Below are 12,795 nucleotides of genomic sequence, written 5' to 3'. Positions count from 1 at the left end.
AGTATTTGCTGTTGTCTCAAGGTTGCTATTTCAAGCTCTAAACAATTGTCAGTCCCTTAAATTCTAGTGATTCAAGATTGCTGCGATCAAGTTCATGTTGACCCAGTCGACTGCCTTTGTGTCTTTATAGATGTTGATTGTATCCCCTTTGTTTTCCTAAGTGGAGATGTTAATTTTACAACCATGTGTCCCAAAGTAGTCTGCTCTCTGGATCACAGTCAGTATGTCATGTAAGAAAAATGAGAAGGTAGGCGAAGGCTGCATTACTTTAATGAGCACTTCTTAATGTATCACTAATGGTAACTTGAAAACTATTTTGGCAGAAGGACACCTAGCACCAGATAAAACAGTCATTTTTCCAGAAGATGTAAGTTCTATAATTGAACGAGAATAATAGTGAGGCAATGAATGCATCTTTTCTGCTTGGCATGCCATATTTAGTAAATTATCACATCCCCTCAACCAAGTCCCTGATGCCATACTTGAGTAACTTCATAGTAAAACCTTTTGACTCTTATATTCCTCAGAACCAGAGACGAAACGTAATATTGTTACATTCCTATAGTTTTGTTAGAGGAAATTATTGACATTTAAAAAAATTTTTTTTCAACGTTTTTATTTATTTTTGGGACAGAGAGAGTCTGACAGAGCATGAACGGGGGAGGGGCAGAGAGAGAGGGAGACACAGAATCGGAAACAGGCTCCAGGCTCCGAGCCATCAGCCCAGAGCCTGACGCGGGGCTCGAACTCACGGACCGCGAGATCCTGACCTGGCTGAAGTCGGACGCTTAACCGACTGCGCCACCCAGGCGCCCCGACATTTTTAAAAAGTTTATGGAGATCAAAGTATCAGATTGTGGTTTTTTTTGTTGTTTTATAGGATTTCTCTCCCTTTGCGGGAGGGAATTTTGAGATTTATTAATTTGGTTTTGCTTACTTCATACATTTGGACTGTGCTGATATGGATTGTCCATGCAAAAATTTGAGTCACATAATTTAGGCAGGCTCAAGGAGGTTAGTTATATACTAGATCATGCATACATAGGAATCAGAGAATTTTTACAAAGATTAAATAACAATACAAGGTAAAGTGTTGAGAACACTGCTTGGCACACAGTAATGACTCAAGAGCATTCTTTTTTGGTATTATAATTAGTATCATAATCAGTCCAGAAGTGAATTACGTTTACTTTCCTCCATGCAAGCCTATCCTGTGTAGCCTATAAATGATTGATAAAAATTGAGCGTCACTACCAGAAAACTAGCTTAAAGTTTAAGACCTAACTACTACATCGAGCCAATAGGTCAGCTTTGCAAAGAGATTAGAAAAATGTAATGAATGGATATATGTGAGTGGGGGGGGGGGGGGGGGCCACCCGGAGAAGCTGGCCTATGTATACTCTCAGTCCTAATCTATATAGGATATTCTAAAGGCAAGCTGTCCTTAAAACTTTAAAAAATAATAACTGGCTTATAAGAACAGTGGATATGGTTCGTTTGGAAGTAAGCAATGTATAACTTCTCTATTGTTGTTTTTTTTTCTGAAATCTATTCACCATGCCATAACAGTGTTTTGAAAATTCTACTCTGATCAAGTTACTCCCCCCCCCCAAAGTTTTTTGATCATTTTATAAAGTACAAGAAAAAAGTCTAAAATCATTGCTATGACATACATATTCTCATTACCTTTCCAACTTTATGGCTCCCCTCTCTCCCTTTGCTCTCTGTGGTTCAACTACCTTGGTTATAAGCACAGTCACTTCAGGACCTTTGCACATGCTGAACCATCAACCTGGAAGACTTTCCCTTCCAAACCTTGCCTAACTAATGTTTAATTATAATTTAGATCCCAACGTATAGTAAGTGCCCATAAATATATGTAGTATGAATGAAAAAAAAATGAATCATTAATTAAATGTATATTTTCTCAGAAGCTCTGTGCTAAAGGATAATTTGAACTGTTTTCATTAGTTTCCTCTCTATATGAATTAGTTGTGCATTAAAATAAAGTACAAACTCAATTTCTTTTTAATTCAAATTCATGTATATGAATTTTTAAAAATTGAGAGGAAAAACAGGTCCTTTGTCTGCTACTATGTTCTTTTTCAGGTTTAGAGTTAATTTACAATAAAAGGATAGGAAGTTCATATATCCTCTCTAAAATTTCTAGGAGATTTTGAGATAATGTTCAAAACTTAGCTATCCAAAAACGAACGGCGTGCACTTATCAAATCTATATGAATGTTCACAACAGTAAGCATGCTGTACTGTGCTATGAAGATGATGTTGTGAAACTATGGTCATACCTATATGTATGCTTTACAATATTAATCTTCTGCAATTGCCTGAGTCCCCTCTCACAACAGCTTAAGTTGCTTACAATGAGGAGCTGTGAGAAAAAAAAGAATTCCTTTGGAAAAAAAATGTTTGGGCCCCAAAGCTGATGAGTTTTCTTCTGTTCTTAAGGTGGAAGAAAGAAAGATATAGCCACTGGGCTTTATATGTAACAGGGTCGTTGTTACCAAATGAAGAATTTAGAATTCTATACACTTCTGACATAACGATGAGATTTTATTATTAATTACTAGTAATGCCCATAAATTCTGATATTCTGTGGAGGGGAATTCTTTCACCTGCACTAGATAAAAGGGAAATGAGACCCAATCTTAAATGACAAATTTTTCCTAATCCTGTATCTAAACTTTAAAATATTGTTCATAATTTCAAATCCTTCAAGAATTTACTATTCACTTTTACCTCCTTCTATATTTTAGCTACCCACCATCTTGAAAAAAACCTATTGTCTGACTTCATTCTTAGAAACTAGGAATTAAACACTGGGATTTTTTTTAAGTCGGTAAGAGATGTCTTATTTTAGTTCCTGAAAATGCTAGTTGATCTATATGCTACATGTCCCACACTACTAATGTCCTCTGAGTAACAATTAGCAGCACACACAGAAAAGTATTGCTCTGCCTGTTCTCTGTGTCATGATATACCAGTACATTCTCTTCCATTTCCCATTCGGTGTCCTCTCTCATTCTGCCTCTGAAATACCTCTCCAAGAGATACACTTTGAATCTCTAACTTATTGACACACACTCTACTTCCAGAAGTTTCTCCTCCTTTGTCCTCCAACACAGTCATCTTCCTTTGATTAAACGTTAGTGTTCCTTAAGGATACTCAGCCATTTTCTCTTCTTTCTCTTTATAGATCCTTCGGAGATTTCAGCTATCCCCTCTGATTCTGTTGTTTTCACTTATGTATGAACAATCTCAAATCTCTACCCTTAGCTCCCCAATCTGTTCTTTGTTCCTTAGTTTTGCAGATTAGGGAGAATAGTTGAGAGCATGGGCTTTGTAGTCAAAATGCTTGGGTGCAAATGTCAGCTTTATTTATTGGTTGTGTGACCTTGAAGTAGTTATTTAACATGTTTGTGCCTCATTTGCTTGTCAGAAAAGATGGCACCTACTCCATAGTATGATTATACGAGCTAAATGAACTACATAGGTAAAATCCTTGGAACACATTCTGGCACATGGTAAGTGTTGTGTTACTTTTGCGGTCATTGTTCTTATTACTGATTGATCAGTATTCTGAGCACAGGGGAATATAATAGTGAGCAAACCGGACATGACCACTACTTTCCTAGAGCATATAGTCTATAATCCTCTATTCCTGCCTCCTACTAGATATTTGTGCTTGGTTAACCTGCTGGTATTTCAAATAGAGGCTACTTAAGTTGAAATCGAGTACATTTCCCCCTCAAATCTATATCTAGTACTAATGCTACTTAACATCTAAAATGATTATCACAGGTGAGAAATGAGATCAGCCACTAACCAGTGATCACATAGAGTAAGGGCTCTAGTGTCAGCTCTAGGTCTTAACCACATTATACTCTATTGTTTCAGACACCATATTGCCTGGAATCTAGTAGATCATCAAAAAATATTCTTGGAAAAAATGAATATAATGAACACTTTATTAATTCAGAGGTCATATTTTTTTACTTTGTCTGTTTACTGTTCTGTTGAAAGACAAGATACTGAAAAGGAACCAGCATGTGCTGAGCACTAAACATTTATGTATCTTAATTATTTGGCATATTTATCTATTCTATTCCTATAACTCTAAGACTGGTGCCATTATCACTATTTTAAAAATGAGAAAACTCAAGAGTTTAAATTTTTTCTCAAGACTTCTGAGCTAGTACATGTTAAAGTCACAATTCAACTCTAAGTCTGTCTAATTCTAAGGATCCACAGTCTTTATATTACATCATCTTGCTGATTTATTTTCTGAGAAATCTATAGAGAATAGTTTGCTTTTACAACACATTTTTAGCTTTTACAACATATATGGCAAATCCGTCCATCATATTACTTGTTTCAGATAAGTCAGAATAAAAACGTTGACAAGGTAAGTCACCTACCTATTTATAGAGACTTAGCTAGAAACCAGAAGTATGATCACAATTCAAGCATATGAATTAATTCCTTTTTATAGCTTTTGGATATGATACTGGAAAAGGACAATTCCTCCTGTTTTCTTTTTACACAAATAAAAAACTCAAGAAGGTTAGTGTTCTTAAAAGCATTGTCTTATACAGAGGTATTGAGATAAATTTAAGTGAAATAATCATTGATTTTTGTATTTCATGAATACTAAGTCAATATATGCTTCTACTCTCTTTAATTCTTCCAGTATGCTACTGAACAATTATTCTAAAACTTAAATACCAAAGATAATAAATAAAATATTAGCCAATATTGAGCATAGACTATTAGGAACAATGATATGGTGTTATTTTCTTATGTCCCAGTAGAGAATAGCATTTCAGCAAGCCTTGTATAGTGATGACATATTCACTGAATTGTTTTTTCTCACATATCTTATCTCAATATAACAAACATTTATTAAGTGCATACTGTGGGCAAGGTGACACTATGGAGGATATAAAAGGGGCTAAGATACCACTTCTGCCCTTGAGGAATTAATAATCTGATGGCAAAAACAGACGTGAATGCAATCAACTGCAGTATTTGGAAAAATAAAGTCTTTTAATAGCAGTACAAAGTGCTCTGATAAGTGTAGCGAGAGCAAGGCTAGAGGGCAGAGAGATGTGGAGCTTGTACTGAAGTGGCAGGATATTAAAGGGAAGACATCAGTTATGAAGCTAAAGCACATATAAGCAATAACATGATAAGGGCCTGTATTAGCTAGTGGGCTGATAGAATAGAAGGGAAAGAATACCAGGGACGTTTCAGGGGAACAATTCATAACATGTGACACTTAATCAGATGTAGGAGTAGAAATTAGGTGGAGTCAAATATAAATTTAAATTTTCTTATCAAATACTGGGTTAGGGAACACAAAATAAGAAAAGCTGTGGGGAAGTACTCAACATTTCACTTACAGCTAGGGGGTTTCATAATGCCAGGAGGACATTTATAAGTAGATAGCCATCAGGAGGAAATTTGGGTCTAGGGTATAGTAAAGAAGCCAACGCTAAATATTTAATGCTAGGGATAGTCTGCAAAGCAGCCATATTTGAAAATACTGGAGTATATGCTAGAATATAGAAGCACTGGAGAGCTGAAGAGAAAACCTTGGAATTAAACATGGATATGCTAAAGGAAGAGTAAGCAGAAACAGACGTAAATAAAACACTGAACTACACACACACACACACACACACACACACACACACACAGTGTGTGCACTAATTCAGAATCAAAGCTTTAATATCCTGAAAATGGTCCTCACCAATCTCAATGATGTGGAGAAGTCAAAAATGGAGAACTGGTGTTGGATTTGACAGTCATGAGGTTCATGACTAGTAGAATGAATGGGGAAGCCAGATTGCTAAAGATTTAAAAGCTATATGGAAGTAAATGCAGAAAAGTTTACTATTAAAGCATTACAGTGGAGAGGAGAAAGCTGAGCATATGATTAAAAGGATAGTTAAGGTGGAATTAAAATTTTGGTGTAGTATTAAGAACATTAAACTGGTTTGTAAACTGGTAGAAAATAGATAAAGAGTAGGATTTTTAACTCAAGGTCCACAGAAGAGTAGTCTATTTGGGGCTCTTAGACTAAACTGAGGGAATAAGCCATGCAAATATCCAGGGAAAGATTTAGAGAATGGCCCATGTGTCTAGAGAAGACCGAGGACGACAGAATGGTAGATAAGGCCAGGAAGTCCAGCGAGACCATAGTACAGAATTGGAAAAGGAAGCTGTCCCATGAAAATTAAAGGAAACGGGTTGACTTGTTCTAGAAGTTCAATTTGACCAGGACATAACAACTGAGGGGAAGCATGGGGAAACGAGGTTGGAGAAGTTGGCAGGGTCCAAGAGATAGTCTTTTAAGCATAAGGAACTAAGACATAGCCTCAGAGAAAAAGTGAGCCTTGAAGATTTTGAATGGGGAAGTAACATAATTCATCAGTTTTGCATTTTTAGCTTTCCATTTTCACTGGATACTTTATGAAGAATGTGTGGGCAGGGGATCAAGATTATCTTCAGGGAGAAAACTTCTAAGTTTCCCTCGACTCCATGTCTTTTGCTCTTTAAACTGGTACCTTCTCTGCTGATAATGGTTGTTGTATATTCAAGTATTTGGGAAAATTAATCTGATATTGCTGTGTAGGAATAGATTGTAGGTAGCAGATTATTCCAGAGGTGGTGGTGTAATCCAGTGATAAAGACCTGAGTTGGTTTCAATCTATTAATGGTCAAAAGGGAGAGAAAAAGGCAAGTTGCTACTAGAAACATGAAGAAGAAAGAATTGATAGACTTGTGGCTGGTTACAGAAAGAGGGAAGGGTATTTGTGTTTAACCCATTGTATGTCAACAAATTCTACCTAAGTGAATAAATGAATGAACACGTGACCAAATGAGAAATGGAGGAAACAAGACTGAGGGAGCTGGTTTTAGTTTGGGGCATATTGTGTTGGAAAATAAAGTATAAAACTCTGCCTAAATTAAAATAAATCACCCACATACTATGCCCATCCTGTACTATTTCAGCTGTATCATAAAAAATGAGCCAATTTAGGTAGGTACTCCTATCTTTTGGCCATACATTGAGAAATATAGCACAGTGTCATATCATTGAGCATTAGCCTAAAAGCCTGATAGATGGAGTTTAAATCTCAACTCCACCTCTCACTAGTATGACTTTGATCAAGTTATATAATCATTCTATTTCTGAGTTTTCTCATCTGTAAAATGGGAACAATGTTATCTTCCTTGTAGGATAGTAAGGACTTCATAAACAATCCACTAGCCTTCAACCACATTTTAGAAACCTGAGGCTTGAAGATCAAAGACATCACTAGATAAACTTAACTATCCAAGATTCTCAGCCAAGAGATATTATCTCTTTGTACATGACACTGTATTGATTACAAAGCTTTAGACTGAAATAGATATGTTCTACTATAGTAAGTTGAGGTAATTATTCACATCTTACATTGTATTTCCTAAAGTTCTAAGATGTTTCATAATAAACCTATTTCACTGATTTATATGTATATATTTTAAAAATCATGAAAGTAAAGTAGCTCTTTATTTTTTTATTTTTTTTTATTTTTTTTTTTTAAATTTTTTTTTCAACGTTTATTTATTTTTGGGACAGAGAGAGACAGAGCATGAACGGGGGAGGGGCAGAGAGAGAGGGAGACACAGAATCGGAAACAGGCTCCAGGCTCTGAGCCATCAGCCCAGAGCCTGACGCGGGGCTCGAACTCAGGGACCGCGAGATCATGACCTGGCTGAAGTCGGACGCTTAACCGACTGCGCCACCCAGGCGCCCCTAAAGTAGCTCTTTAGTGTTAGTCTTTCTAAAATTTTATCTGTATTATGAACAAATGGTTCAGTCATTAATTGAGCTTTTAAAAAATCTTTATACAAAGAATAAATAGAAGATAGATCATTTAAAAATAGGCAATTTATGAAGTTTAGAATCAAAGTTTGTGGTTATTATTACATGAACAAGTTATTTCAATAGAGACTTCCTTATTCTATTGCATTATACTTGCTGTGTCTGGGTTTTCTCATATATGGATCCTTCTGACACTGATAATAGGACATAAAAATGGAGGATGTGCTAAATATTTTGTTCAGAATAAACTATTATACTATAGAGTACACTTTAAAAATTCTTAAAATTTAATTTATTGTTAAAATCTTTTTTCATCAAAGTATACAGCCCTTTCCATAAATTTAAAAACTTTTATTGTGGCTTCACTATAAACTTTTCTAATCTAATTTATTTAGTGCTTACTTACATGAAAAAAAGCTAAAATTTACCAGAAGATAATATATAGCCATTCTACCAACAGTATACCCACCTTCATTACTGTAGTTAATTTTTCATGATTTTGTTGCTTTGTTATGAAAGTTTACATCTTTTGCAATCACTTGCATTGAAATACATTTTCTAAAATATTATGTCTTTACTTTTGTATTTGGTGCTCCTAACATTGGCATCAATACTGAATTTAGCAAAGAGCAACAGAGTTTTAATTGAATTTTACAAGAACTTAAGCAACATGAAGGCAGAGGTTTTATCTGTCTTGCTTGCCCTTTCCACTTCAGACCTACAAAAGTGCCTGCCACAAGCTAGGTGCTCAATAAATATGTCTTGCTATAAAAGAAAAAAGAGAGGTGCTTGGATGACTCTGGATTTCAGCTCATGATCTCACAGTTCGTGGGTTTGAGCCCCATGTCAGGCTCTGTACTGGCAGTGTGGATTGGGATTCTCTCTCTCTTTCTCCTTCTATCTGCCCCTCCCCTGCCCCTCGCTCGCTCACTCACTCACTCTCCCAAATAAATAAAATCTTAAAAAAAAAAAAACAGGAGAGACAGAAGACAAGAGATAGGGAAAAGTTAATGATATTTTTGTCCTCAGGAGACTTAGATGCAACATAAGAATATATGTCAGGTACATAAAAAATATGAAATAAAAATTAGTACAATGATGTACACTTCAATATACCGTAATTATATTTCAGCATTTAAGAATGGGAACCTGTAGGGTGTTGTGTTTTCAAATCTGAATTTGTGTTAACTTCATATTCAAAAGAATAATTTTAGGGGCACCTGGCTCATTTGGTGGCTCATTTGGTTAAGCATCCAACTCTTGGTTTCAGCTCAGGTCATGATCTCGAGGTTCAGGAGTTTGAGCTCTGTACTATATCAGACTCTGTACTGACAGAGTGGAGCCTGTTTAGATTCTGTCTCTCTCTCCCAAAATAATAACAATTATTATTATTATTTTATCAGTAATGATAGTAACACTAACAATAGCTAACCCAATAGGACTTAGTATGTGCTAATGTGTTAATTGAATTATTTATCCAATCCTCTCAGCAATAATATTGGAGAATTATTATATCCTTTTTAAAATGTTTTAAATGTTTATTTATTTTGAGAGAGAAAAAGATAATAGAGTGTGAGCAGGGGAGGGTTAGAGAGAGAGGGAGACAGAGAATCCCAATCAGGCTCTGTGCTGTCAGCACTGAGCCCCACATGGGCCTCCAACTCAATTCAAGGCCAACAGTGAATCATAACCTGAGCTGAAATCAAGAGTTGATGCTCAACCAAGGAAGCCACCCACGTGTTCCTACATCCTTTTTTTTTTTTTTTTTTTTTTTTTTTTTAGACGAGGAAATTGAGAAATATGGCTAGGAAGTATTAGAGCTTGGATTTGAATTCAAGCTGTCTGAAGACAGACCTGATGACAACCAAAAATAAGTCTTTGAAAGATCAATTTACTCCTTTATGGTAAATATTACTCAAAAATTTTTATACAAGATTCCACTCAAAAAAATTTTTTTTTAATGAACAAGAAAGGGGGTGCCTGAATGGCTCAGTCAGTTCTGACTGAGCATCCGACTTCGGCTCAGGTCATGATCTCACAGCTCGAGTTCAAGCCCCGTGTCGGGCTCTGCGCTGACAGCTCAGAGCCTGGAGCCTCCTTCGGATTCTGTCTCCTTCTCTCTCTGCCCCTAACCCACTCCCACTCTGTCTCTGTCTTTCTAAACATTAAAAAAAAATTTTTTTTTAATTTTTTTTTCAACATTTGTTTATTTTTGGGATAGAGAGAGACAGAGCATGAACGGGGGAGGGGCAGAGAGAGAGGGAGACACAGAATCGGAAACAGGCTCCAGGCTCTGAGCCATCAGCCCAGAGCCTGACGCGGGGCTCAAACTCACAGACCGCGAGATCGTGACCTGGCTGAAATCGGACGCTTAACTGACTGCGCCACCCAGGCGCCCCTAAAAAAATTTTTTTAAAAAGATTCCATTTATTTTTTCTTAAACTGAATTCATAGTAAAATAGTAATAGTTATTTATAACAATGCAAATGTTATTTCAAACTATTTAAAAGTTTAAATTTATTAAACAGCATAAATGTTAATGATTATGCCTTATTGAAAAATTTATTAAAAGAGTACCTTTTGAAACAAGCAACTAAAGAAAACTTAAGAATATGTCAGTGTTCTTCTGGTTCTACATTTTGTATCCCTAGATTTCCAACCTTGCATACAAATTCTGGTTTGTTCTCTTTCCCCGCTCCACTCATACATATCAGAGAGTCTGCTGGAACTGGAGCAATAGATTGCTGTGCAGAGTACATTTTTAATCTCTCTGTTTATTCAATCCAAGAATTATTGCTAAATTGAGACTGTGACTAAATGCTGTAGAATTAATTACTTTGGCTTTAATCTCCTAAAATGCTTTTTGTGTATACTCATACAGCCTTATATGTATATGTACCTCTCTCCCTCTCTCTCTCTCTGCCACACACACCTATATTTGTATTTAATAATGCATTTTTAACATATACCTTCCAGGCCGTGTGCTTTTTCCTAAATCTATTCTCCCAACTTTTACCTTCACTTCAGAGCAGAGTTCACCTATATGGCCACAGTGGTCAACTGTTACTATTTTTGCTCTTATTAGGTATCTGGAAATTAATATACCACTAACAATTGTCAGTGGATCATATGCATGTTGGCTAGTTTTAGCAGATCTTTAGATTCCTTTCGTAACTAAATTTATCTTATAAAGCAGTCCAAACCTCTTGAATAATTTAAAATAAATCTTGAATATATATATATATATTTGCAAATATATCTTCATTTGTCGCATAGAGAAACTGAAGGCAATCAGTTGAACAAAAACAGGTTGTTAAAATTCATAGTGTATTCTATGTTGAGACTTCAAGGAAAAAAAAAAAAAAGATGAAAGTAGAGGGCATTGTTTTGCGGATTAAATCGAACAAGACAGCCAGGGGTTGAAACTCACTTTTTCTGATTGATTCAAAAGAAAAAAATTACATAAAAATTTTTGTGGCTTTCATCTCAGATTGACGAATATGGTACAAGGACTTCTCCCTGCCATTTTTACCAAAAAGCAAACAAACAAATTCTAACAATAGAGCAAATACTTGTTTAAGTCTTGTAAGCTGTTTTAACTCTATATTCCTAGAGAAAAGTCAAGTGCCATGTAGGCTTGACTTGGATCATGTGCTATAACAAGGAAATATGAAGTCTATGATGAAAAAGGCACTTTTCCCTCCTTGGATTGAGAATCAAGACATGAGTGGCAGCTTCCGTTATGCTACTAATAAGCTTGCCTGGACAAGTGAATTTCCAGTGCCGAATATTTTTAGGGGGGGAATTACTGACTTCTTGTGAGAATCTGGCATAAATGAACAAGTACATAAATATAGTTTTACCTAGTATTTTAGGGAGTTTGCAGACTTCTTGTGCCTGTAGTCTCCACCAATAGGTAATGAAACCAAGAACCACATAATCCCTAAAGTATGCTTGAATTCTATATTTCAAACACAATTTGCAAACATTTTCACCTAAATTATTGTTTTCACTGGGAAAAAATTTTTTTTCACTTGAACGGTGCCAAGTAAAAGCCTATCTGTGATACTTCATTCCCTACTTTTTGCCTTTGTCCATTGCAGAGAGGATTGTTCTAGCAAATATTCTCTCGGGCATCTTGGCACAAGGGATATTTGAATGTCATTATCATTTAAATTTTTAGGTTTTGGGTAACTTCCTGGTATATTGTCTGTGATTTGCGTATACGTAAGGTCAAAAACCCAAGGTAATGAATGCATCATAAACAAATCTTTTATATTTTCTTTACAAAGGTTTACTGAACCTTTGAACCTACATTGACTATTATAAAGTTAATATTCCATATAAAAGCAAGACTCAAATTAGCCTTTCAATAATTATACTACAAAAAAAATGAAAATACATAAGTCAAAATTAAAGTCATCATAAGCAAATAACTTTGGCAGGTTTTCTTAGACAACCGTATCTTAAGCATGTTCCTCTAGATTATTTAAGATGTTTGGTATATTAAGGCAATTTATATCTAACCCAGTAAAATTTATAGTACATATGTTCAATAGAAGAAAATAATTGCTACATTAAGAAACCTCTCACTCTGCAGAAACAGTCCATTAAAATTCATAACTTGCCTGTCTACAAACTTTTATTAATTTATACCTGTGCCATAAGAATATAATCTTTGGGGCATCTAGGTGTCTCAGTCAGTTGAACGTCCAACTCTTGATTTCAACTCAGGTCATGATATCATGGCTCGTGAGTTCAAGCCCTAGGTTGGACTCTGCACTGACAGCACAGACCTCCTTGGGATTCTGTCTCTCCACCCCCCCCTTCACATGCTCCCTGTCTCTCTCTCTCAAAAATAAACATTAAATATATATATATATATATATATATATATATATATA

At 35.5% G+C, this 12,795-nt stretch overlaps 1 protein-coding gene across 4 annotated transcripts in view; it reads left to right on the top strand.

The window, feature by feature from the left end:
* Positions 1–12,795, top strand: part of SYT1 (synaptotagmin 1) — a 554,276-nt gene that overhangs the window by 111,648 nt on the left and 429,833 nt on the right. Inside the window, exon 2 of one of the 4 annotated variants that reach the window (XM_040491353.1) lies at positions 3,458–3,542. The exons of the other annotated variants lie outside the window; for them this stretch is intronic. The gene's annotated coding sequence lies outside the window, so the exon portion shown is untranslated. The remainder of the gene's footprint in view (positions 1–3,457; positions 3,543–12,795) is intronic. 4 annotated transcript variants of the gene reach the window in all.

The sequence above is a fragment of the Herpailurus yagouaroundi genome, unplaced genomic scaffold (assembly GCF_014898765.1).
Source record: "Herpailurus yagouaroundi ecotype Mexico unplaced genomic scaffold, PumYag 182, whole genome shotgun sequence".
NCBI classification, from domain to species: Eukaryota; Metazoa; Chordata; class Mammalia; order Carnivora; family Felidae; genus Herpailurus; species Herpailurus yagouaroundi.
Note: the sequence above shows the minus strand (reverse complement) of the source record. Positions and strands in the feature narration are given on the sequence as shown.